Consider the following 24,469-nt stretch of genomic DNA (forward strand, 5'->3'; position numbering starts at 1 on the left):
AAATTTCATAATACCATCGTCACAACTGGCCCGTGGAAACAGAGAAGTAAGTTTGTGTGACCTAAATATCTCATCACGGCGCCAAGCACTTTGGGAAATGTCTTTTTCTGGGTGTTTGGGAGTTCAGCCAAAGCTTTGGAGGGAATGTTCAGCAGAGCGGCAGATATTCGTAGCAAATGGAGTAGGAGAGTGTGTGAGAGAGTGTGTGAGAGAGAGAGAGTGAGAGAGAGAGAGAGAGAGAGTTGTAAAATATGTGGCAGAGTGGTGGAGAAAGTCTTTTTTTTTTGTGTGCGTGAGAGAGTTGGTGACAGGAATGTGAGAAAGTGTTGTGTTTGTGTGAGAAGGGTTTTGTGAGAGAGGTCTTGGTGTGGAAGGGTTTTGAATTTAACCTTCAGAGCTCCGTGAGAAAGATTAAGAGGCTGTAAAGTTTTGTGAGAAAGATATTGAAGAGTGTTGAAAATCATTGTGCTCAAGATTTTGCCAAAGACTTGTCAATCCTTGTGTAAAAGATTGCAAAATTACATAGCCAAGATTGTTGCCAAAGCATGGGAATGAAAAATAAATTAAAATTATAAACTAATTTAGGTTTTATCTTAAACCAAAGTTAAACATCCATATAGGAAAATGGCAAACCACAGAATAATTAATAGTAATACCAAGATAATGAATAACTCAGGCATATTTAACCTAAAAGATCCCCCAAAAATAAAAAAAAAAAAAAATTACAAAAACAAACCTCACTCGATTAAACTGACCTAATGAGCAAACATAGAGGGCTGTCAAACCCACAAAAAAACCTATATATATAAAATTCTCCCCCCCCAACAAAAAAAACTCCTCCCAATTCTGAGAAAGGTTAAAAAAATATTCAGTTTGGGTTTAAAGAAAGAAGGAATTTTTTTTAAACACCGGGGGAATATTCATATTATGATTGGTGTTTGCAAACCCCGGAAGACCGAATTAGAGAGATTGGGAGTAAAGGAAAGGGTCTTTTAAATAGGATGGTAATAACACATTAAGGGTAATTAGTGGTAATTAGTGTCAGGTAATGTAAAGTTTAAGAATGTTTTATAGTTATGCGATACTGGTAATGAGGAATATTTCTGAAGGGATAAAGAGATACAGGCAAGAAATGAGAGAGAGAGAGAGAGAGAGAGAGAGAGAGAGAGAGAGAGAGAGAGAGAGAGAGAGAGAGTTAAGGATACAGATGAAGGTGAGAATAGAAATATATATATATATATATATATATATATATATATATATATATATATATATATATATATATATATATATATATATATATATATCTCATAATTCTCTCTCTCTCTCTCTCTCTCTCTCTCTCATTGTATTTTTTCATTAACTCACTTCCAATTCATCTCTCTTCTTCTCCTCAGTTCTTTATTATTCCAACGTTTACTTCCTCTCTCTCTCTCTCTCTCTCTCTCTCTCTCTCTCTCTCTCTCTCTCTCTCTCTCTCTCTCTCTCTGCCCCCTTTATGAAAGCACACTAGCAGTCTACAATAACATTTTTGCCAATGGATTTTCGTCTCTCCTCTGAGGCAGAAAAAAAAATATATAAGGAATTTTCACGTGTGTGGAACTGAGATAATCCCATGATTGATGGGGCATCTTTATACAATACGTCTCCCTACGGGATAAATGGCCCGCGCCAGCGAAACTGTTGTATCTGGGGGAAAATTGATGGGAAATTGATGTACCCATGAAAAATTGTTGGGGAGTCTAGGGAAAAATTGTTGGGGCATCTAGGGAGAACTTGTTTTTTGGGGGGTATTGTGTCTTCCTTTATTTGTTTGGAAATCTAGGGAAAATTTATTTTGTGTGGGAAAGTGTTTATTGCTTGATATTGGGAGGAAATTGTTTAACGGGGATATTTTGAAAAATGCAGGAAATTGTTTAATTGGGTGGGGATTAATGTACCTAGGGAAAATTGTTGGGATTTCTAGGGGGGAATTTGTTGGGGGGACCCCCAGGGAAAAATTATTTTTTGGGGATGTGTGTCATTTGATTTGGGGAGGAAATTGTTAAGGGAGAGAATTTTAAAAGATGCAGGAAATTGTTGGATTTTGGGGGCAGTTAGGGAGAAAAATTGTTGGATCTAGGGAATACTGATGTATCATAATAAATTATTGATTACCTGAGGTGCTAAGGTGACTTTTAATGATGATTGTACCATTATTATTATTATTATTATTATTATTATTATTATTATTATTATTATTATTATTATTATTATTATTATAACACTAAATCATTATTATTATTATTATATATTAATTCCTATATAACACTAAATCATATATATATATATATATATATATATATATAGATATATATATATAGATATATATAGATATATATATATATATATATATATATATATATATACATATGTGTGTGTGTGTGTGTGTGTGTGTGTGTGTGTGTGTGTGTGTGTGTGTAGATAGAAGGAAATCTCTAAACATTCGCAATCTAAAAATATCCATTCTAATATTTAATACATTTGTACATTTCATATTTCCCCCTCTTTCTCGGCCTCATTAAAGAAAAATACTTTCATGGAGCCTTCAAAAGGCTCTTGGTTTCTCTTACAGGTCCCCCTCAAGCTAACCCTCTCTCTCTCTCTCTCTCTCTCTCTCTCTCTCTCTCTCTCTCTCTCTCTCTCTCTCTCTCTCTCTCCAGAAACTGCTTCCATGCAATTCACCTCTACCTTCCTCCTGCCTCCCTGTATACATCCCCACCTCCCCCACTCTCTCTCTCTCTCTCTCTCTCTCTCTCTCTCTCTCTCTCTCTCTCTCTCTCTCTCTCTCTCTCTCTCTCTCTCTCTCTCTCGTTTGCTGACTCAAATGATCCTGAGACTCAGATCAATCGAAGGTTGGGTTTTTGGAATTAATCATCTCCCACCAATTTTTCTGCTGGGATTTTTTTCAAAGCTGTGAAGCAAGAGCACCAGATTTTATATACATATTTATTTTATATTCATTTGATTTATTTTAAAATCTAGACTGTGGTTTGTTTTATTTAGAACCTATGAACTTATATCAGATATTATATATATTTATTTTATTCACTTGATTTATTTTAAAGTTCTGACTGTGGTTTGTTTCATTTGGAAACAATGAACTTACATCAGATTTTATATATATATTTATTTTATTCATATGATTTATTTTAATCTAGACTGTGGTTTCTTTCATTTGGAAACAATGAACTTATATCAGATTTTATATAAGTCCGCCGTCAGATCTTAAAAACTCTTGAGGCTAGAGGGCTGCAAATTGGTGTGTTGATCATCCACCCTCCAGTCATCAAACGTACCAAATTGCAGCCCTCTAGCCTCAGTTCTTTTTTTTTAAGTTAAAGTTAGCTATAATCGTAATTCTGGCACGGCTATAGGTACCAGCAACGCAGGCCACCACCGGACCGTGACTGAAAGTCTCATGGGCCGTGGCTGAGACTACCACCAGGCCGTGGCTGAAAGTTTCATGTGCCGCGGCTGATAGTTTCACGGGCCGTGGCTACAGAGTTTCATAGAGCCTTATGCGCTGTACAGAAAACTCGATTTGTACTTGCTTATGCAGTCATACTTTTCTGCAATCTTTAGCTAAGGGAGAATTGATAAAATCAAAATATTCAAACATAAACTAATTCAGTCGCTGTGATCCCTGAAGTCTCAATCTTATCACTGTGCCATCTCTCCCCTTTCATTTATTCTCTCTTTCCTTCTCACTCTCCTCTTACTCTTTCCCCCATCTTCATCAATCTCCCGTCCATTCCTTAACACAACAATTCTCCCACATCCCACACCCACAATTCATCGGCTAACAGCTGAACCCACACTCGTAAATCAGACATCAACGCACGAACTCACACACTCCTTGGTTCCTGCATGACCAGTGTTACGTTCTTAAGGGTGCCAAATGGGATGCGGAAAAGCGCAAGGGAATTTAAGCTTTGCTGTTGTGATTTATCGTTTGGTAATTTGGGTTAATGGGTTTTCTGAAGGTGCGGTATTTTGCGAGGGTTATAAAATGAGTTTTTTTAGCGGTCATCTGTTATTTTTCTTAGTGTTTTTTATGTGTTAAATTGTAAATTATATATTTTTGTATCATTCTGTTAATTTTCTTTGAGATTTATATAAATCTCGGGTAATAAAAAGTAATAAAACCTGGAAAAATTAAGAATCTTTATAATAATTCACATTGAAATTCCTAATACATTTGAAAACATCAACGGAAGCTAAATAATAATAGACCCGTTCAGAAAACCTAACAACAACAATTTCCCAACCTAACTTAAACCCGCCACCCTTTTCATGCTACTGAACGCAGCCTCCCTCATAAACCCATAAACTCATGGACCTCCAAAGGGTGCGTTCACTTGGATTATTCCTTCTCTCCTTCTCTCCAGTTTCTGAAGCCACAAAGGATAACTGATTAGCTATACAATTCATCCGCTGATTAACGGATAGAATTCTCGAGGTTGTTTATTGTTGGGGAGAAGAAGACTGCAGGAACTGCGCATGCGCGGGTGTGAGCTGAAATGGAGGTGAAAGATTAAGTGTATGATATATTCTATTTTTTGTGGGGGGGAAGGGGGCGTTTTGAGGTAAGACGTTATGTGAAAACATGCACAGTTATTTTGTATAAATACAGAAGACTTTAAATTTTCTTTTTCGATTTTCACAAGACATATAAATAAAATTACTCACCAAATCACATCAAAACCTCGATAAGTAAACAGCCAGAACAAGGCAGACATTAAGAGCTACGAGGAACCTAAAAAAAAAAGTAAAAAAAAAATGGGGTAAACTCAGGCAAATGCTAATCAAACACGCCCGGTGTATGTAAACAAAGGCGCGTTCTTTTCATCGCGAAGTGTGAATTGCAGTAGGATTCGCTCGGTCGAACTCCGGCGATGGAGAAATGATTTCTCTTGCGAGTTAATTGCTGGAAGGAGGTGTTGTTTTGCTTTTTCTCTATTTTGTTGTGCTTTTTTGTTGTTGTTCGTTGTCTGAGGGTGTTGTTTCGTGTGAAGGGAAGTTGTTTTAGATGTTTTTTTGAAGTCTGGGGTGGGATGAGAGCGAATTAACGTTAAGAGAAGTAGGGATTTGAGATGGACATTGTCGAATTGTTGTTTAACTGTCTCTCTCTCTCTCTCTCTCTCTCTCTCTCTCTCTCTCTCTCTCTCTCTCTCTCTCACCGTAAGTAAAAGAGCTACTGCGAAATTTGTGTTGCAGATATATACACACATATATGTGTATGAATTATGATCTCTCTCTCTCTCTCTCTCTCTCTCTCTCTCTCTCTCTCTCTCTCTCTCTCTCTCTCTCTTAAGTAAAAGAGCTATTGTGAAATTTTTGTCATAAACATATATATATATATATATATATATATATATATATATATATATATATATATATATATATATATATATATATATATATATATATATATATATATATATATATATATATATATATATATATATATATATATATATATATATATTATATATATCTCTATATCTCTATCTCTCTCTCTCTCTCTATCTCTCTCTATCTCTCTCTCTCTCTATATACAATAGCGCTCCAACAAAGGTATTATAGTTGGATATATATATATAGTTATATATATATATTTAGACTGAAATCTACACAATCAAAGAAATTTGATTACTCTCTTTCTCTCGATATTCTTGTCTGTTATGAAACAACATTGCTAAACAAAAGTTTTGTGTTTTTGTATTTTTTATTCTGCCCGGAGTTGTATTTTGATTTTTTTAGTTATGAAAGTACCACAATCAAAGAAGATTTTTATAGATTTTTATTTATTTTTTTCTGTTATGAAATTTTTTTATAAACAATTTTTTTTTGTGTTTTGTATTTTTGTATTCTGCAATTTGTATTTTGATTTTTTTTTAATTATACGAGTTCGTTCGGGGATTTTTATAGATTTTTATTTAATGTTTTTTTTTTCTAGAGTTAAAATTTTTTTTATGGAATTTTTTTATGGATTTTATATATAAATTATTTCATGTTAATTAATTTCTATTTTAATTTTTTGTTTAATAATATATATATATTTATATATATATATATATATATATATATATATATATATATATATATATATATATATATATATATATATATATATATATATATATATATATATATATATATATATATATATATATATATATAAACAATTCACAAATACCACTTGTAATTATGAGAGAGAGAGAGAGAGAGAGAGAGAGAGAGAGAGAGAGAGAGAGAGAGAGAGAGAGAAATAACATAATTCACACACATATATATATACAAGTGTTTATATAACAAAAATTATAAAAATTATAAACGTGATGAGAGAGAGAGAGAGAGAGAGAGAGAGAGAGAGAGAGAGAATTTTGGCCTCTGTGTGTGTGGTTGGGGGGAAATAACCCCCCTCCCCCGCCCACACGAATCTCCAACGTGCTAAAACTTGTCTCTCTCTACGACAGAGAACACTGACCTGTCCGGAAAAGATAAAATAAGTTTTTTGAAGTTTCTTTTATTTTTTTTTTTTTTTAAGAACGAAGTTGCGACGTACTTCTTTGGTTTTGTCTAAACTTCCACGAGCCTAACTTCGCCAGTCTACGTGACGGGGGAAAGTAAGTTGGACTTTTCGTAATGTTTCTCGGTGTAAGTGGTGTTTCTCGGTGCTGTAGTCTAGGTTGGTTTTTTTTAATACTCGTATCATACTTGTCTCGTTGAATTTGTTAACATGTATCGTACGTGTATCAGGTCATTGGTATCTTATTTAATATTTCCTATTTTTTTTATATTTCTATTTTTCCTTTTTTATTTTGATCTAGAACTTCGTATCATACTTGTCTCGTCGAATTTCCTAATACGTATCATACGTGTATCAAGCCACTGGTACCTTATTTAATTAAAATATCATATTATTTTTTTTATATTTCTATTTTTCCTTTTTTTTATTTTGACCTAGAACTTCGTATCATACTTGTCTTGTCGAATTTCCTAACACGTACCATACGTGTCTTCAGCAATTGCCTTCTTATTTAATTTTCAGATTTTTAGATATTTCCATTTTTCCTTTTTTTTTTTTTGTCCTTGAACATTGAGTTCCATTTCGGCGTCACAATAGGACCATGACGGGTGAGTGACAGTTCCCTAATTCACATTCATGTCACCCCAACCGACCATCCTTTGAATTAATCAAATACAAAAGGAATTACCGGTTTACTTTCTAGGTTAATGAGTGAATTCCTTTCAATCTTGTCAGAGTCTTGATCATTTTATCCAAATAAAAGCTATACAGAACTATGCTAAATAGTTTTGATTCAATAAAAACTATTTAAAATAAGCTGTTTGATATAATAGGTTATGTTAAATTTAATACATAAATATGCCTTTTAGCCTGAGATAATTCTCAGGCAATCATTTACACTGTCATTTTATTCTTATAAGAAATGTTTGAAGTGACATAAAATATCATAATATTGAAATGAAACTAACTTTTTCGAGAACTATAAAAGTATGTAGTTTAAAAGAATATATATAAAATCCTTGTCCTAACTCCAGATGATCCTGAATAACCGAGTCGTTTAACGTATTTGTAAAATGCACAGAAAGGCATTCGAACTTTTAAAAAATGCTTAAAAGAGAAGTTAAAGAACACTCTTTTATCTGAGTCAGGAATAGGCAACCTCAAAGACGTGGGAAATAAGAGTTGTCCCAGGGGGCGATTTCAGTAACAAAAGATACTTTGCTATTGTAATGTTCCTTTCCCTTTAGATTCAAGCTGTGGCGTGAGAGAGAGAGAGAGAGAGAGAGAGAGAGAGAGAGAGAGAGAGAGAGAGAGAGAGAGAGAGAGAGAGAGAGAGAGTATGGCTTTGAGCAAGTGTGTGTGTGTGTGTGTGTGATTGAGAGTTGAACAAAGAAATGCATTCGACAAAATAAGGAAAATTTTCTGTTTGTCAACAATATCTACTTTTGTTTGAGTCTTCAAATAAAATTCTATTTTGCTTTTAAACTTGGGTGTGTTTGTGTGTGTATCTGAGTGTGTCTCTGTGTGTGGGTGTGTGTGTGTGTGTGCGTGTATGTGCATGGCTTTGAGTAAGTGTGTGTGGTTAAGAGGTGATCAAGAAATGCATTCGACAAAAATAAGAAAAGTTTTCTATATTCATCAACAACATCTTCTTCAAATTAAAACTACTTTGCTTTTGAACTACAGTGTTTTTGTGTGTTTCTGAGTGTGTGTGTGTGTGTGTGTGTGTGTGTGTGTGTATGTATAGCTTTGAGTATGTGTGTGATTTAGAGTTGAATACAAAATGTATTCTCAAGGCTGCAATATAGAAAACAAAACAGAAATACTTCTTTATGTTCATTAACATCTTTTGTAGGAGTCTTCGGCTAAAACTTAATTTAATTTTTAAACCAAATCATAAATGTTTTTCCTTCCTATCAAATATTAATGATTAATATAATTTGAGCTGTCTGGGACTTTTGTTTCGAATATTACAACAGAAAGTCTCTTGTTGTATTTAAATATTCACAAAGAATCAAGTATAAAAATTGTTTTGCATTTGTAATGAAGGAGACATATTTTTCAGATTCATAAATATTGGAAATATGTTTTCTGCTTTTTCTCAGTCGCAAATAGACGAAAAAATAATACATTTTGCTTGATATATTAAAATCAAAATCATTAAAAAATAAGAAATTTGTTGTGGATTTTGTAATAGATTCAGTATTTAATTCAAGAAATTAGTAATTTAAATCCTTGCCATTTTTGTACTTGAAAAATAAACATCAAATCTCATTTGTAACCAAACTAAAGCACATCTTTTTATATATTAAAATCAAAATTATTAAAAAATAAGACATTTTCTTGTGGATTTTCAAATAGGTTTAGTATTTAATTCAAGAAATTAGTAATTTCAATCCTTGCCATTTTTTTGTTCTTGAAAAATAAAATTCAAATCTCAGGAATATTTTTTTAATTTAGCAAAATCAAAAATATTAAAAATTAGACATTTTGTTACATGTACTTTGAAAAAGATTTAGCATTTATTTCAACAGATTAAAAATACACTTTAGATCTCATTTGTAACTAAGCTAAACACCAAGAAAAAATCCTGTTTTCACAATGTCTAGGAATGGTACAGTCCAGAATATTTATCCCCCCTAAATGCAAATTATGCAAATGACACGACCTCATATGCTAATGATCTGTAGTAAAAGGGGGGGGAGGGGTTATATTTGCATTATCATAGGAAACTCTGCCCCATTAAGAGAGATTGAACCAGCCAAAGGGGAATGGAACCTGAGTTTGTACATTCTCGTTTCCGTGGTGAATTCACATTAGGTAAAAATCTCACAGTTGTGTTTGAACGGGTGAATAATATATATATATATATATATATATATATATATATATATATATATATATATATATATATATATATATCAGATGGTAAAAATATTATTTTATTAGATAGTGAAAATATTTGTTTTATACATTATCAAAATGTAAAAATATTATTTTATTATATACTGAAAATATTTGTTTTATACATTATCAAATGGTAAAAATATTACTTTATTAGATAGTGAAAATATTTGTTTTATATATTATCAAATGGTAGAAATATTATTTTATTATATAGTGAAAATATTTGTTTTATACATTATCAAATGGTAAAGATATTATTTTATTAGATAGTGAAAATATTTGTTTTATATATTATCAAATGGTTAAAATATTATTTCATTAGATAGTGGAAATAATTGTTTTATTACATTATCAAATGGTAAAAACATCATTTTATCAGATAGTGAGAAATATTTGTGGTAATCTAATAGTAAAATCATTTTCTGTTACACTATCAAACAATTATTAGATAGTGAGCAAATATTCAGATTACTTTATTGACAATCATGAGAAATTCTCAAGCAGTGTAAATTTTTCCTGATGCATTATCAAACAAAAATAATAATTTTATCAAATAGTGAAAAATATTCGTGTTAACCAAATAGTGAGTAATATTCGTGTTAATGTAACAGAAAGAATATTCATGTTCATGAAATAAAGAAAATATTCGTGTTAATCAAATGGAGAAGAATATTAGTGTTAATCAAATAAATAAAAATATTCGTGTTGATAAAATAATGAAAAATATTCATGCTAACCAAATAATGGAAAATATTCAGTAGTTACTTAGTTTTCTTTTATATTCCAAAATCTAAATATATAATGTACAAGAAAGTAGGAAAAGGGCTTAAATATTTACAGCTTCGAAAAGAAAATATTAATAATTAAAATTTTGTTATAAAAATCATTCAGAATAAAAAAATATGAAGTCAATTACTTGGTTTTTATTTTCGGGAAAACGAGACGATAAAATAATATTATTTTTTCACCATAAAATCAGTATTTAAGAAAAACAAATAAAAAATGGACAGAAGTTTCTTCGGAGCAATCGAGTTTTCTGTACAGCGTATAATCAAGACCACCGAAAATAGATCTATCTTTCGGTGGTCTCGGTATAATGGTGTATGAACCGCGGCCCATGAAACTTTAACTACGGCCCGGTGGTGGCACGGTCATGGCTAACTTTAACCTTAGATGAAATAAAAACTACTGAGATTAGAGGGCTGCGATTTGTTATGTTTGATGATTGGAGGGTGGATGATCAACATACCAATATGCAGCCCTCTAGCCTCAGTAGTTTTTAAGATCTGAGGGCGGACAGAAAAAGTGCGGACGGATAGACAAAGCCGGCACAATAGTTTTCTTTTCAGAAAATTAAAACGCCATAAAATATAAAGAGAGTCATGATTTTTTTTTTTTAGATTTTTATATTCTGAAAACAGTCAAATATAAATTGATTTTTATTTGTTATCTGAAAATATAGAATATGAATGACAACAGCCTTCAATATTCTAAAAAAAAAAAACATTGTAAGACAAATGAATTTTTTTACAATTTTTTTACAATAGAATGTAAATCAATTTATTTTTTATACCCTGGACGCAATATAAATTACGCAGGCTTATTCTTTCAGTGCTGTCAATGTAATCATATTGAAAAACAAAACTTATAAATAGATATAAGAAAAACTGAGTAAGCTTTTTAAACACAAGCATTATCAACAAATACAGATATTGGAGGACCCTGCAATAAGCACCACCATTTCAACAAGAAAAAAAACAAAAAATATAAAAAACATAACCATTAACTATATTTGCGAGCTCATACCAACGACCGAAATAGCAGGGTGGGCCATAATATTTCACAGAGGGGGCCCCAGGGGAGAAGTTAATATTTGATTCCGGAGTAATAACAGAAATACGGCCGCGTTTAGACCACTCAGAAATTGCCCTTTATAACTCATTGTCGTCCCGGATGAAAAACAGGCGTCAAAATTAGTGTTGGAACGCGTCTATTGATTGGTAATGTTTCTCTCGTTCCAGTGCTCTATATAACTTTCGCGCCAAATCACGGGGGGCTGCGGTGATTGAGTTTTGCGCGGGGTGGAGAGTGAGTGTGTGTGTGTGTGTGTGGGGCTTGCTTTCTCTCTCTCTCTCTCTCTCTCTCTCTCTCTCTCTCTCTCTCTCTCTCTTCTCTCTTCCTATTTTTTTAGTTTTCTGTAAATAAAAACTATTGTGCTGGCTTTGTCCATCCGTTGGCAATTTTTTCTGTCCGCCCTCAGATCTTAAAATCCACTGAGGCTAGAGGGCTGAAAATTGATATGTTGATCATCCACCCTCCAGTCATCAAACATACCAAATTACAGCCCTCTAGCTTCAGTAGTTTTCATTTTATTTCAAGTTAAAGTTAGCCATAATCATGCGTCTGGTAACGATATAGGGTAGGCCACCACCGGGCAGTGATTAAAGTTTCATGGGCCGCTGTTCATTCAGAATTTTACTGAGACCACCGAAAGATAGATCTATTTCCGGCGTCATTGATTATACGCTGTAGCGGCTGTACAGAAAACTCGATTGGGCCGAAGAAATATCGGCGCATTTATTACTTCTCTCTCTCTCTCTCTCTCTCTCTCTCTCTCTCTCTCTCTCTCTCTCTCTCTATTTTTATCCTGAATATCAAGAAGGCCATTATCAAACCTTAGATTTTTTTCACCTATCAAGATTTTTATAGCAGATTGTAAATTTTTGTATAGACATTTTCTTTTTTCGACCAGTTTAGGAATAAAAATTATTTTAAACTGAAAAGAAAACTTTGGTTAACTTTTTTTTGTGGAAATTCAAAACTGTATTTTTTTTTTTTTTTTTTGTAATCCAGGTACAAAAATCAATTATAAAATTCAATAGATTTTACTCCATGGAATCCCAACAAAAAAAATCAGAATTCCCATTCCAGAATTTTACTATTGAGTTCCACTGGAACATAACAGGAATGATGGGAATTGGATTAACAGGGAGTATCAGAATTCCCATTGTTGTTTTGCTTCTCTATTTCCAAATGTAAAACAGGTTTATGCTCAGTTTACATGAATTCCCATTCCTAAATTTTTAGAAATTCCCAAAAGTGCGGTGGGAATCGACATGATTATATACTCAGAGTATAAGAATGACCATATTTTCATTTATGGATTCCCATAAGGAAGGAAAAACATATAACATTTTTTTTATGAATTCCCATTCCCCAATTCAAATATTGGAATCTTGAAATAAACTTGGAATGGATAGAAATCTAAAAATGACGAATGAAAGCGCATTCCCATTCCAGTTATCATTTGAATTCCCGCTGTTGTATGCACTTATTGTATGAATTCCCATTCCCAAACTCAAATCTTTAGAATCTTAAATTATTCTGGGAATGGGTAAAAGTATAAACAGGACAATGAGAAGTGCGTTCCAATTCCAGTTATCATTCCAATTCCCACTGTTGTATGCACTTATTGTCTGAATTACCATTCCCAAACTCAAACCTTTGGAATCTTGAAATAAACCGGAATTGGCAGAAGCATAAAAGAGACCAATGAAAAGTGCGTTCCAATTCCAAGTAAGATTCCCATTCCCACTGCTCCCCCTTAGATATATAACCTCATCATTCCCAGTAAACAAACACCACCTTCTGAACTCACGCAAGTACAACAGGAGCCCTCACCAAAAAAAGTATATAATATATATTCCAGATTCCCATTCCCATTCTGGCGCTCCCCCTCTGATATATTGTTTTAAAGTCAAATACCCCACAATAATCAGTTCTATCTCTCACTAAAGCACGGCGGACGGAAATAGCTTCATAAAGTTGATGAATGGAGGAGTGTGCTTCGATGTACGCTTGGTTGGAGAGAGAGAGAGAGAGAGAGAGAGAGAGAGAGAGAGAGAGAGAGAGAGAGAGAGAGAGAGAGAGAGAGAGAACTCCCCCACCGAAGTGAATGCATAAATAGCAGAGGGGAAATAAGAAGAGAAAAAGGGAATTAATGAATGTGTAGATAAATAAGATGAACGGATACTTATATACATATATACATACACACATATTGTGTGTGTGTATATATATATATATATATATATATATATATATATATATATATATATATATATATATATATATATATATATATATATATATATATATTATAAATTTCTTGGTATTTTTTGCCAGATTTCATTGTCAATTCCATAAATTTTTCTGCAATTTGACACCAGATTATTACCAAACTTCTCCAGATTTTGCTGAAAATCTGCCACCAGATTTAAGATTGATCTTCGGACATTTTTTCTTGAAATCTGTTGCCAAATTTAGAACGTATCCTAAAAAATAAATCTGGAAATCTAGCTTCAGATTTCGGGAGATTGTTCTTCAACCATTTTTTTCTTGAAATCTGCAACCAGATTTAGAACGTATCCTGATAAATAAATCTGGAAAACCAGCGTCAGATTTCGACAGATATCTCTTGACAATCCGATGACATATCAATGAATATCTCTCTTGTCAGATTTGGGCCTGAATCCCAACAGATTTTCTGACAATCTATTGTCAGATTTCGGATCTCAATGGATCTACTAGATTAGTTTTTGTTGTATAAATAAACTATGAAAGAGATTAAAAGAATTTAGTATTTTGTGTCATAAGCCTTTGAACCGAGAGAATATCATGAATTATATAAAAGCACAGTTTGAAAATCCTCATTCTTATTTAAAATAATAATATAATGAATTATAATATATTTATAAGGTCACCAGATTTATAAAGCTTTATTTGAAACATACAGTATATTAAACTTTACATTGATTTTGAAATTTGATCTTAATTGATTGATTGGACGTACGATTGAAATAAGCTAATCATGGAACCCACAAGTATTTTTGAAGACATTATTATTATTATTATTATTATTATTATTATTATTATTATTATTATTATTATTATTATTATTATTATTATTATTATTATTATTATTATTATTATGCAAAAGAGACTTGAATATGATCCTTAACATACCATCACCCAAAGGTCATATTAGCTTACAAAAGCTTCACTTTCTTTTATTGAAATGATATTTTAAAAATTTTCTTAATCTTCACAAAAAACAAACTCTATAAAAAAACCGAATATCCTATCAATATATTAATCTCATTTAGTAATAATTTGTTACAACTTTTACCTAAAAATACTTTTTTAATTCAATGATTCAATAAAGTTAAAGAAAAAATCAGATACGATCGGTCAATTGAAAGCTTCGTTTTTAAGCTAATTCTTTGAAGCGAAATTGGGAAAAAATATTGATAATTTATCAAAATGTCACATTTGCAAGATGAAAAATTTTAAGCCATTTACTATGTGATTATTATTATTATTATTATTATTATTATTATTATTATTATTATTATTATTATTATTATTATTATTATTATTCAGAGGATGAACCTTATTCATATGGAACAAGCCCACCACATTGACTTGAAATTCAAGCTTCCAAAGAATATGATATTCATTCGAAAGAAATAGCAGAAAGTAATAGATAATATATTAAGATGACACCAGTCAATAGAAAAAAACAGATAAACGAATTAATAAGTAAATAGATAATGTAAATGAATGATTAAAATACATATATTTCTAGTGACACTGAACGAAATCCCTTATCAAGGCTCAGGACAGTCTTCTAAAAACCCCCCAAAAAGATCAACGCGACTTCCCAAGTTCCAACTGGGCTGGAATTCCTCGTGACAAGATCAATCTCTTCCGAAAAGGACTGTTTGGGATCTTACAACTCATTTCTAAGTTCAGTTAGTTCACTGCTGAAAGTTCTATATTTGCGAGAGGAAAGGTTGAGGCTTCTTCTTCTTCTTCTTCTTCTTCTTCTTCTTCTTCTTCTTTCTTCTTCTTCTTCTGGGTCGTTCTTAAGACCTCAGGAAGAATACTGGAACCAGGCGTCTTCTTTCAGACCAGACGAGTTCTCTCAGACCAAGTTAGGAGCTACTGGAACCTTCTGTTTGCACGTGAAAGTGATGAACTTTCTCTGAACTTTCTATGAATGAACTTTCTCTGTACTTTCTCTCAGAGCCGTTAGCTCGGATCTAAAAGCGAGGAATCTTCCGTTTTTCGTGGATATTTTTAAACGAATTTCACGATAGTCGTGACTGCAAAAACGCCTCTTTGAAGACTTTGGTTAACGACTTTGAATTCGCGATTTTTTGGAGAATTCTGTATGTTTCTGTTAAGTATGAATCAAGTTGTTTAAATTTGTTATGAATGATGGAATTTTTCTAGTATTATGAATTTGAAAGTATATTTATATATATATATATATATATATATATATATATATATATATATATATATATATATATATATATATATATATATATATATATATATATATATATATATATATATATAAATATATACATATTAAATGATGCCCCATTTTCTGTAATTAAAGCTTCAAAATAATTATAAGACTTCTCAAAATATTTTGTTGTATTTATATTCATATTATCTCTTTTGAACTTATATATATCATATATCATTTTTTCTTCGAGATCTAAAATATATAATTTTTTTACATATTTCTGCTCAAAGATAATGATTCCTTTATATATTCATGCATTTGCTATTTCTTTATGCTTCTAATTTTTCATCCATTCCCTAATTACCTCATTTATCGAATTATCGGCTTTCTGTTTCATTATTCCAATATTTTCCATTTACTTTTTTAATTCCCGTTCAGGTAAAATATCACATTTCATTTTATCATTCCTTTCTCGATTTCTAAATATATATAATTCTGTCTTAAAATTCAATCTTTTTCTAGATTATTTATATAATTTATGACATTATTTATCCAAGAATTATAATTCCAGATCTTACTTCTTTGTACACTTTCACCTCTCTCTCTCTCTCTCTCTCTCTCTCTCTCTCTCTCAACTAGAATTATGTGAGGTCTAGAACTTCGTAATGTGATCAATAAATCGACAGATATTATAAATTCTCTCTCTCTCTCTCTCTCTCTCTCTCTCTCTCTCTCTCTCTCTCTCTCTCTCTCTCTCTCTCTATATATATATATATATATATATATATATATATATATATATATATATATATATATATATATATATATATATATATATATATATATATATATATATATATATATATATATATATATATATATATATATATATATATATATATATATATATATATATATATATATATATATATATATATATATATAGAATTATATTGCCAAGAACTCTTTCATTTGATCAATAAATCACATGGCCTATATGTCTTTTATTCTGCTATTCTCTCTCTCTCTCTCTCTCTCTCTCTCTCTCTCTCTCTCTCTCTCTCTCTCTCTCTCTCTCTCATTTATATATCAGGATTTCTTATATCTTATCAGTTAACAGACACTATATAAAGTACAGCATTTACCATATCTTTTTTTCAAAGCTATCTATCTGTCTATCTATCTATTTATCTATCTATTCATGTTTTAAACCTTCTTTCCTCTTACATATTTAATTTTCTCACTTTTCTCACTTTCACATTTTCACAATTCCTCACATGAAGATTTGTTTTACACAATCTTCTGTTGGAATTTCGTCTGGTTATTTAGCCTCTTGAAGAATAATAATAATAATAAATAATAATAATAATAATAATAATAATAATAATAATAATAATAATAATAATAAAGTACAAAGACTTGAACACATTTGATTATAATTGTGTTACACAAAACTTTCCAGAATTATAGACAAAAATTCTTTGGCTCAAACGATAATAATAATAATAATAATAATAATAATAATAATAATAATAATAATAATAATAATAATACCGAGCAAATACAACAGAATTAGCCTAAAATACAGATAAAAACGGCCCATAAATTAAGCTAAAATCTGTGATTAACAAACAAAAATAGTAACAGGCTTCAGAAACGTAAAAATTGACGCCAAATTTATAAACTCATTTTTTCATTCTATCTCCAGTCGTTCCGGGAAATTATCATAATTTTATATTTGTACTGACAAAATATTTTTGCAGTTATTATTACCAAAAAAAAATGATTGAAATTTATGGTTATTTTTGTTCCAACAGTGAAGTCTGCCAGTAATTATGATTTTATTTTTTTTTTTTTTATGAATAACCCGATTTCATTACATTAGTAATGATTTTTATTTTTATTCAAGCAACGACTCAGAATATTTTGGTGTCCGCTTAATAAAAATACTAATTATTCCTGTTTTCTAGGAATGCATTCATCAGAAATATCTGAGCGTTTATACTCTCATTCAGGGTTATAAATATTTCAGTTGTAAATATTATTCCTGTAAATATTTTCATTATTAATATTATTACATATTTTTTCTTTTGTCAGTATGATTCTATCAGATATGTATTTAAATTTAGTTGATAAATATTTTAATAATAAATATTTTTGGCTTGGTATATTTTCATAGCAATTATCGGTACGGAAATCTTTAGTGCAATGTACAAATACAAAAAGATTACCAATAAGCCACAAATATTGTTCTTTTGAAATTAGAGGTTTGACTCGTTTCCTTAATATATTCGCTGCTCATTTAATTACAAATGTATTGTCGAGTAAAGGATTTCATTCGATTATTTCATTACATAGTTTTCGAATGTATTTGAGATTATTACATAAATTATTTTTCCTTTATAAACATCACCAAGGGAACTAGCCACGTTCAATTCCAACGACACCACATCGGAAAACCGTTCCGCTCTCCGTTCTTTAGCATGAACAAACCTAACGGAAAACAGCTTCGCAAAGCGGAAAACAGCCTCGCACCTGAACGCCCAAACGCCCACAGGTTTATGGCGAAAATAGCCATTGATTACTTGCTAACAAAGACAAACTTATTTGTTAAAAAAAAAGTGCATATATATATTTTTTTCTTGCCATCAACGGGGACCCATAGACGAGATGAAATTCGGCTATTTCTGGATGGCCCGTATTCGGCGGACAAGGCTTTTGAAGTCTGATAAAGTCTGTGGTTGTTTGGGTAACGGGAAAATATATATAGAGATAGATCGATAGATAGATAGCGAGGTTCCAGCGACACCCCGTAACAGTACCGCGTTTTTACGGAACTGTGATACTTTGTTCATTATTCTTGTATATGTATGCATGTATGTATATATATATATATATATATATATATATATATATATATATATATATATATATATATATATATATATATATTGTATATATATATATACATATATATTGAAAAAGTATAAAAGTATAAGTGCATTTTAAAAAATCACTATATTTCGGCCAAAGCACATTTACATATTAAACTTTATTATATAACCCGTTTTAAGAAAAATATCAAACATTTTAACATACATAAACCAGTAATACGTATGTGTATGTTCGCTTGTATATGTGGGTGTGTGTGTGTATTATTAATCACCAGACTTTATTCCTTTGAATCTCTACTGAATCATACAAAAAAAAAAAAATAATAAATACCTGGACAATAAACGCGCTCTAAATCTCGTTCGCAAATCAGTGATTCATTGCTGCCAACAGAAACGGTGAGAAGTGAAAGAGTTATTTTAAGAAAACCCGGATTCTCCAGCCGGCCTTGACCTAATGGTGAGGTTGGCACCCCTGTACAAAATATGAATGCAGTGGCAGAACTGGGACTGGGAATCTATTTCAATTTATTGGAATGTATTGAGAGGCGTCTTTGACAAATGAAGCGTAAGTTAGGAATAAATAGAATGTATTGTCATTTATTCGCGGGTTTTGGAACGGATTGCAGGCTTAGAATTTATTAGAAGTGAGGGTTGGAATAAATTTGACGTGCGTGTTGACTGTTGGTAGTACTGATTGTTAAAATTTATATTCCACCTAAATATACTCATTTATCGTCTGTTTATTTGTATAAGTATACAAATTGAACTAGTACAAAATCAAATAAAAAAAATAGATTTTAAAATACATTTCAATCAAAGGTCACGTAAGAGAGGCGAGTACAAAGTACCGGATCTTTTCCTGAAATATTTATGTATTTGTCAGTGCGTAGCGAGGATTCGTATGCTCATGAGGGAAATAAAAAGATTTTATATATATATATATATATATATATATATATATATATATATATAGAGAGAGAGAGAGAGAGAGAGAGAGAGAGAGAGAGAGAGAGAGAGAGAGAGAGAGAGTATTGTTCTATCAGATATAGTGAAGACAGAGATATCTCTAAATAAGAAAAAATCTCTTCTAACTTTATTTAATTGGGTAACTCACTTATGTTAAGACGATTATAACTTTGAAATTTGCGTGTGCGAAAGTCAGTTGCCAAATAATAATTTTATATCCCTTATAAGCATCAGCAAAACATTTTTTAGAAGCATTTTCACTCCAAACATATTTTCCGTGAGAAGTTCAAACGACCACATACAAAATGGGCAGAAGAAGAAGAGTGTCTCTCCAATCCTAATGTCAACAAAACAAGGCACCATTTCCTCCCCTCTCATCCTCATCTTCTTCTTCTTCTTCTTGTCTATATAAAGCAGGATGCTGGGTTCTGTTGTTGTGACTTTGCATCACCTCATTAATTAACCACTTGATCTTTGAAGCTGAGCTTTCCCTCAGCATCGGGTCGTGCAGATCATAGCAGCATCCGATAGCCTGAGAGATTTTGGTTGTGGAGGCTGGGTTTGTGACATCACAGCCAGGTAGGTTATTAACACCTGTATCTGATTGCTTTGCAGGTGTTAATCCATCCTTTTTCCTCACTGAAGACGTCTGTATATCCCATGTATTGTAGTTACTTCCCCAGATGCTAAATCTTGCTTCTCTCATGTTTTGACTTCCATTTGATTTTAAATCGTGAGAACTTCTCTCAGCTTTACCAGGTGCTAAACGTTCTTTCACTCTTCTCTCACCTTCTCCAGGTGCTAAATATTCTTTATCTGCTGTATGTTTCGTCTCTCATTGGGATTTAAAACATAATTACTTTTTACATCTTGCATAGAAGCTAAATAGCTTTTCTCTCTTCAAGGCTTAACATCTAACATGTTTAAATCTCAAAGCAACTTTCTCTCGACGTTCCCAGATGCTATGATCAATTTTCTCTCTTGCTTACTCTCTCTCATATGTCATTTAATCATAAGTAGCTCTCTCACCTTCCCTGTGTGATATACACCCTTTCCTCTTCAATGCATAGTCTCTCATATTTCTTTAAATCATGAAGGAACTTTCCCTCAACTGCACGGGTCCAAAAGTCCCTTTTATCTTCCTCTGTTTCGTCTCTCGCAGGTGTTTAAATCATTAGTCAGTTTTTCACACCATCTCCTGGTTTTAAATCACTCATATCTTGTGTGACTTGTCTCCCATTGCTGGTTAAATCATTAATAGCTTCAGGTTATTTTCAATAACTAGCTTTCATTTTATCCTGGTATTAAATCAGTTCTATCTACGTTTCGCCCATCTCACATAAATGTTAAATCATTGTGGCATTCTCTGGAATTAAATCATACTTCTGTTATCCTGCCTCACATATTTCGGTGGATGGGTGGCTCTGATTTCAGCTCTTACGCGTATTAAATCGTATCTCTTATAGATGCAGGTGTTAAATAAACCTGTTTATTCTCTTCTATCATTTTTTTTTTCAGGATAAATATTCAAGATCTTTTAATTTTCTCTCAGTCTCTCAGGTTTGAAAACGCTGGAAACTTCCCCCCTTCACCTCTGCTATTGTTAATTATTTGTCGCATCTTTCTAAGGTTTTTAATCACAGGTTTATCTTTCATTTTTTTCGGGGATTAAATCATATGAACTGTTCTCCCAGCTTAGGTTGTCTCTCATCTTTCCTGGGTGTTAAATCGTTATAACCTTTCATCTTTCCTGAGTGTTAAATCATCATAACCTTTCTCTCATCTTTCCCGGGTGTTAAATCATTATAACCTTTCTCTCATCTTTCCTGGGTGTTAAATCGTTATAACCTTTCTCTCATCTTTCCTGGGTGTTAAAACATTGGAAATTTTCTTTCATCTGTCACACCCTTCCTAGGTATTGAATCATGAAAGCTTTTCTCTCATTCTGAGGTGTTAAATCAATACCAGCTCTACTTTCGGCAGTTCTCTCGTGTGTTAAATCATCAATAACCTTTACCTCAACCTCCCAGGTGTTAAATCAGGTCATCCTCATCTCTCATAGGTGTTAGATGATTAGCACCTTTGCCTCACCTGCCCCAGGTGTTAAATTATCTGACTCTTGTTTTCTAACACAGCATTTGAATCCTTATTGACTTGTTCTCGCGCCTTTAGATTAGAACTCTCCTTTCCACTCGTGTTAAATCTTCTCCCTCAGGTGTTAAATCATAAGCATATTTCTCTCTGTTTTACTAGGTGTTAAATCTTAGGTGACAAGCATATTTCTCTCATATTTTGAAGGTGATAAGTAATTGTCCACTTTTTCTAGGTGTTAAATCACTGGAACATGTTGAATCAGAGGAGTTTTTCTTACAGATTTTCGTGGTTTTAAATCATAGCCACTTCTCTTCCGCTTCTCCCAGAAATCGAATCTTAACACCTATTGTAACTCTTGTAAATCAGTGACCCATTTATCACGTTTTGTAAGGTGTAAAATAAGTTTCTGTCGTTAAATCAATAACTCCTTTCTGATACTTTTGCCAGGTGCAAAAAAAAAATTTTTTTATAATGTTTCCCTGTTGTTGAATCAATAACCCTTTCTGGACCTTTCTGGGGTTGTTAAAATCAGTCATTTTTTTCTGGTGCTTTTTCCAGGTGTAATTATAATTAACACCTTTCTCTGAAGACGCCCACATCAGTAAAAACCTTTCTCACACAGTTTCCAGGTGTGAAATCAAACACTTTCTCTCGCTTTCCCCAAACCTAATGGGTGCCAAATCATTAGCACGTTTCTCTCACCTTTCCCAGGTGTTAAATGATCCCTGCTGTCTCGTCTCGTCTCTCTCTCTCTCTCTCTCTCTCTCTCTCTCTCTCTCTCTCTCTCTCTCTCTCACACACACACTTGGCCGGCCCGAAATGTCAGAAGCATCACCTAACCACTCCACTCCATTCCACTCTCCCCATCCACAATTCCTCCCCACCTCACACACACTCACTCCCCCACACACAAACACACACACACACACACACCTTCCAGTAACCCACTCAGACTCCCACTCCCACTCCCAACCTCCCCACACAAAACGTAAGGTGTGAAACTTGTCAGGGATGTCAGGGCTTAAAGGCGAGTGTTTTGGGAATCGCGAATATCTTTAGATGCCACTTCGATATGTGCCTGTTCGTCTCTGCATTTCGCCCCTATATATATAGTACTATATATATATATATATATATATATATATATATATATATATATATATATATATATATATATATATATATATATTAGTCCCTGCTCTTCTTCTTCTATTCCTTGCGATTCCATCAGCTCTGATGATAATACGTCCACGAGCTATTTATATGCACCTGCCCCTACCCGCCTTCGTGTGTGTGTGTGTGTGTGTGTGTGTGTGTGTCTGTTACTCTCTTTTAAAAGCCCGGCTTTGATCCGACTGTTGTGTCAGCGACCGGCCCGTTTCATCAACCTGAAGATTTTTGGAAGCGTGAACAGGTCGGTTTTAAATGCTTCGTGTGAGTGGCCGGGGCTGTTTATTTCTGGTAACACTGTTCAGATGATGTAATCATTTCGTAATGTGATGTTATCGGTGTCGTGTTCCTTTCCGAGTCCACTTACTAAAAGTGTAAAAAGGGGAATTTAAGAGGTACAGAGTCTCACTAGAAGAAGGTCCTAAGAGATGGGTAACTTTAAATCTAAGGTCCTAAAAGATGAGTAACTTTAAATCTGTCGTGACTTACCTTAAAAACCAAGATTTAGTGTAGAGGCGTTACTCCAATCGCAGGCTTTTTTTTTTTTCCAAATAAGTCCTCGTCGTTTGTTACGAAATAATTCGTTTTTTCTTTCTGACACTCTGATTTATACCATCAAACTCCAAAATGGAAAAAAGTTTAGAAAAATTAATTCAAAAATAATTCAAAAAACTTGCGTTCACTTCCATCGACTTTTAATCAGATCCGCTTAGCTAAAAAAAAATAAAATAAAAGGACCCCCCCAAAAAAAACACATCATTGGACAGACTTAACCGGACGATTAAAATTTTAAAAAACTAAAAAAAAAAAATTGACCAAAAAAAAAAATGGAAAATTGATATCGAGTGTTTCGCCAAATGTTCTTGGAGAAGCGGGCAGGAGTTTTCCGAGTGATGTTTCTCAGTTTGTGCCACGACCCCAAAAAAAGTCGTATTTTGTTCTTTTCTCGACGACTTCCTCCTTCCTACTTCTGCGATCCGGGACGCGCGCGAAGCCCTTCGAAGGGAGAATAAGAAGAAGAAGAAGAAGAAGAAGGAGAAAGAGAAGAAGAAGGGCGTACGGGCGTGTGCGCGCGCGGGGGCGTGCGAGGAATGTATGTACGTGTCTCTCTCTCTCTCTCTCTCTCAGGAGTAGCCAGCTACTACTACTACGGCGAGCTCAGCCTTCGTCAGGAGGGGAGGAGTAGGAGAAGCGCCGCTGCTGGTACCTCGGAGGAACGTATCGTGAGAAGACAATCTGTCTCTCTGACGGCGCGGGGCGGAGTGAGACACCTGGCTGAAACCAGCCGCTCTCTCTCTCTCTCTCTCTCTCTCTCTCTCTCTCTCTCTCTCTCTCTCTCTCTCTACCGCTGCTGCCACTGCTTCTGCTGCTACGGGAGGTGGAGGAGGAGTTGGTGGAGGAGAAAGAGGCGGAGGGGGATGGGACGGTTGTGAGTGGTACTAGGAGGGGGGAGGGTAGGGGGGGGGGGTCTTATAACCGGTAGAACCGACGGTGGGTCAGAGAGAGAGAGAGAGAGAGAGAGAGAGAGAGAGAGAGAGAGAGAGA

At 33.0% G+C, this 24,469-nt stretch overlaps 1 protein-coding gene across 2 annotated transcripts in view; it reads right to left on the reverse strand.

Moving 5' to 3' along the window:
• LOC136856160 (acetylcholinesterase-like) overlaps positions 1–24,200 on the reverse strand; it is a 143,304-nt gene extending 119,104 nt beyond the window's left edge. The window contains exon 1 of one of the 2 annotated variants that reach the window (XM_067133830.1): positions 23,414–24,200. The gene's annotated coding sequence lies outside the window, so the exon portion shown is untranslated. The remainder of the gene's footprint in view (positions 1–23,413) is intronic. The other variant, XM_067133829.1, reaches the window with a different exon arrangement.
• Between the last annotated feature and the right edge of the window lie 269 nt (positions 24,201–24,469).

This window comes from Macrobrachium rosenbergii, chromosome 34 (assembly GCF_040412425.1).
Source record: "Macrobrachium rosenbergii isolate ZJJX-2024 chromosome 34, ASM4041242v1, whole genome shotgun sequence".
NCBI classification, from domain to species: domain Eukaryota; kingdom Metazoa; phylum Arthropoda; class Malacostraca; order Decapoda; family Palaemonidae; genus Macrobrachium; species Macrobrachium rosenbergii.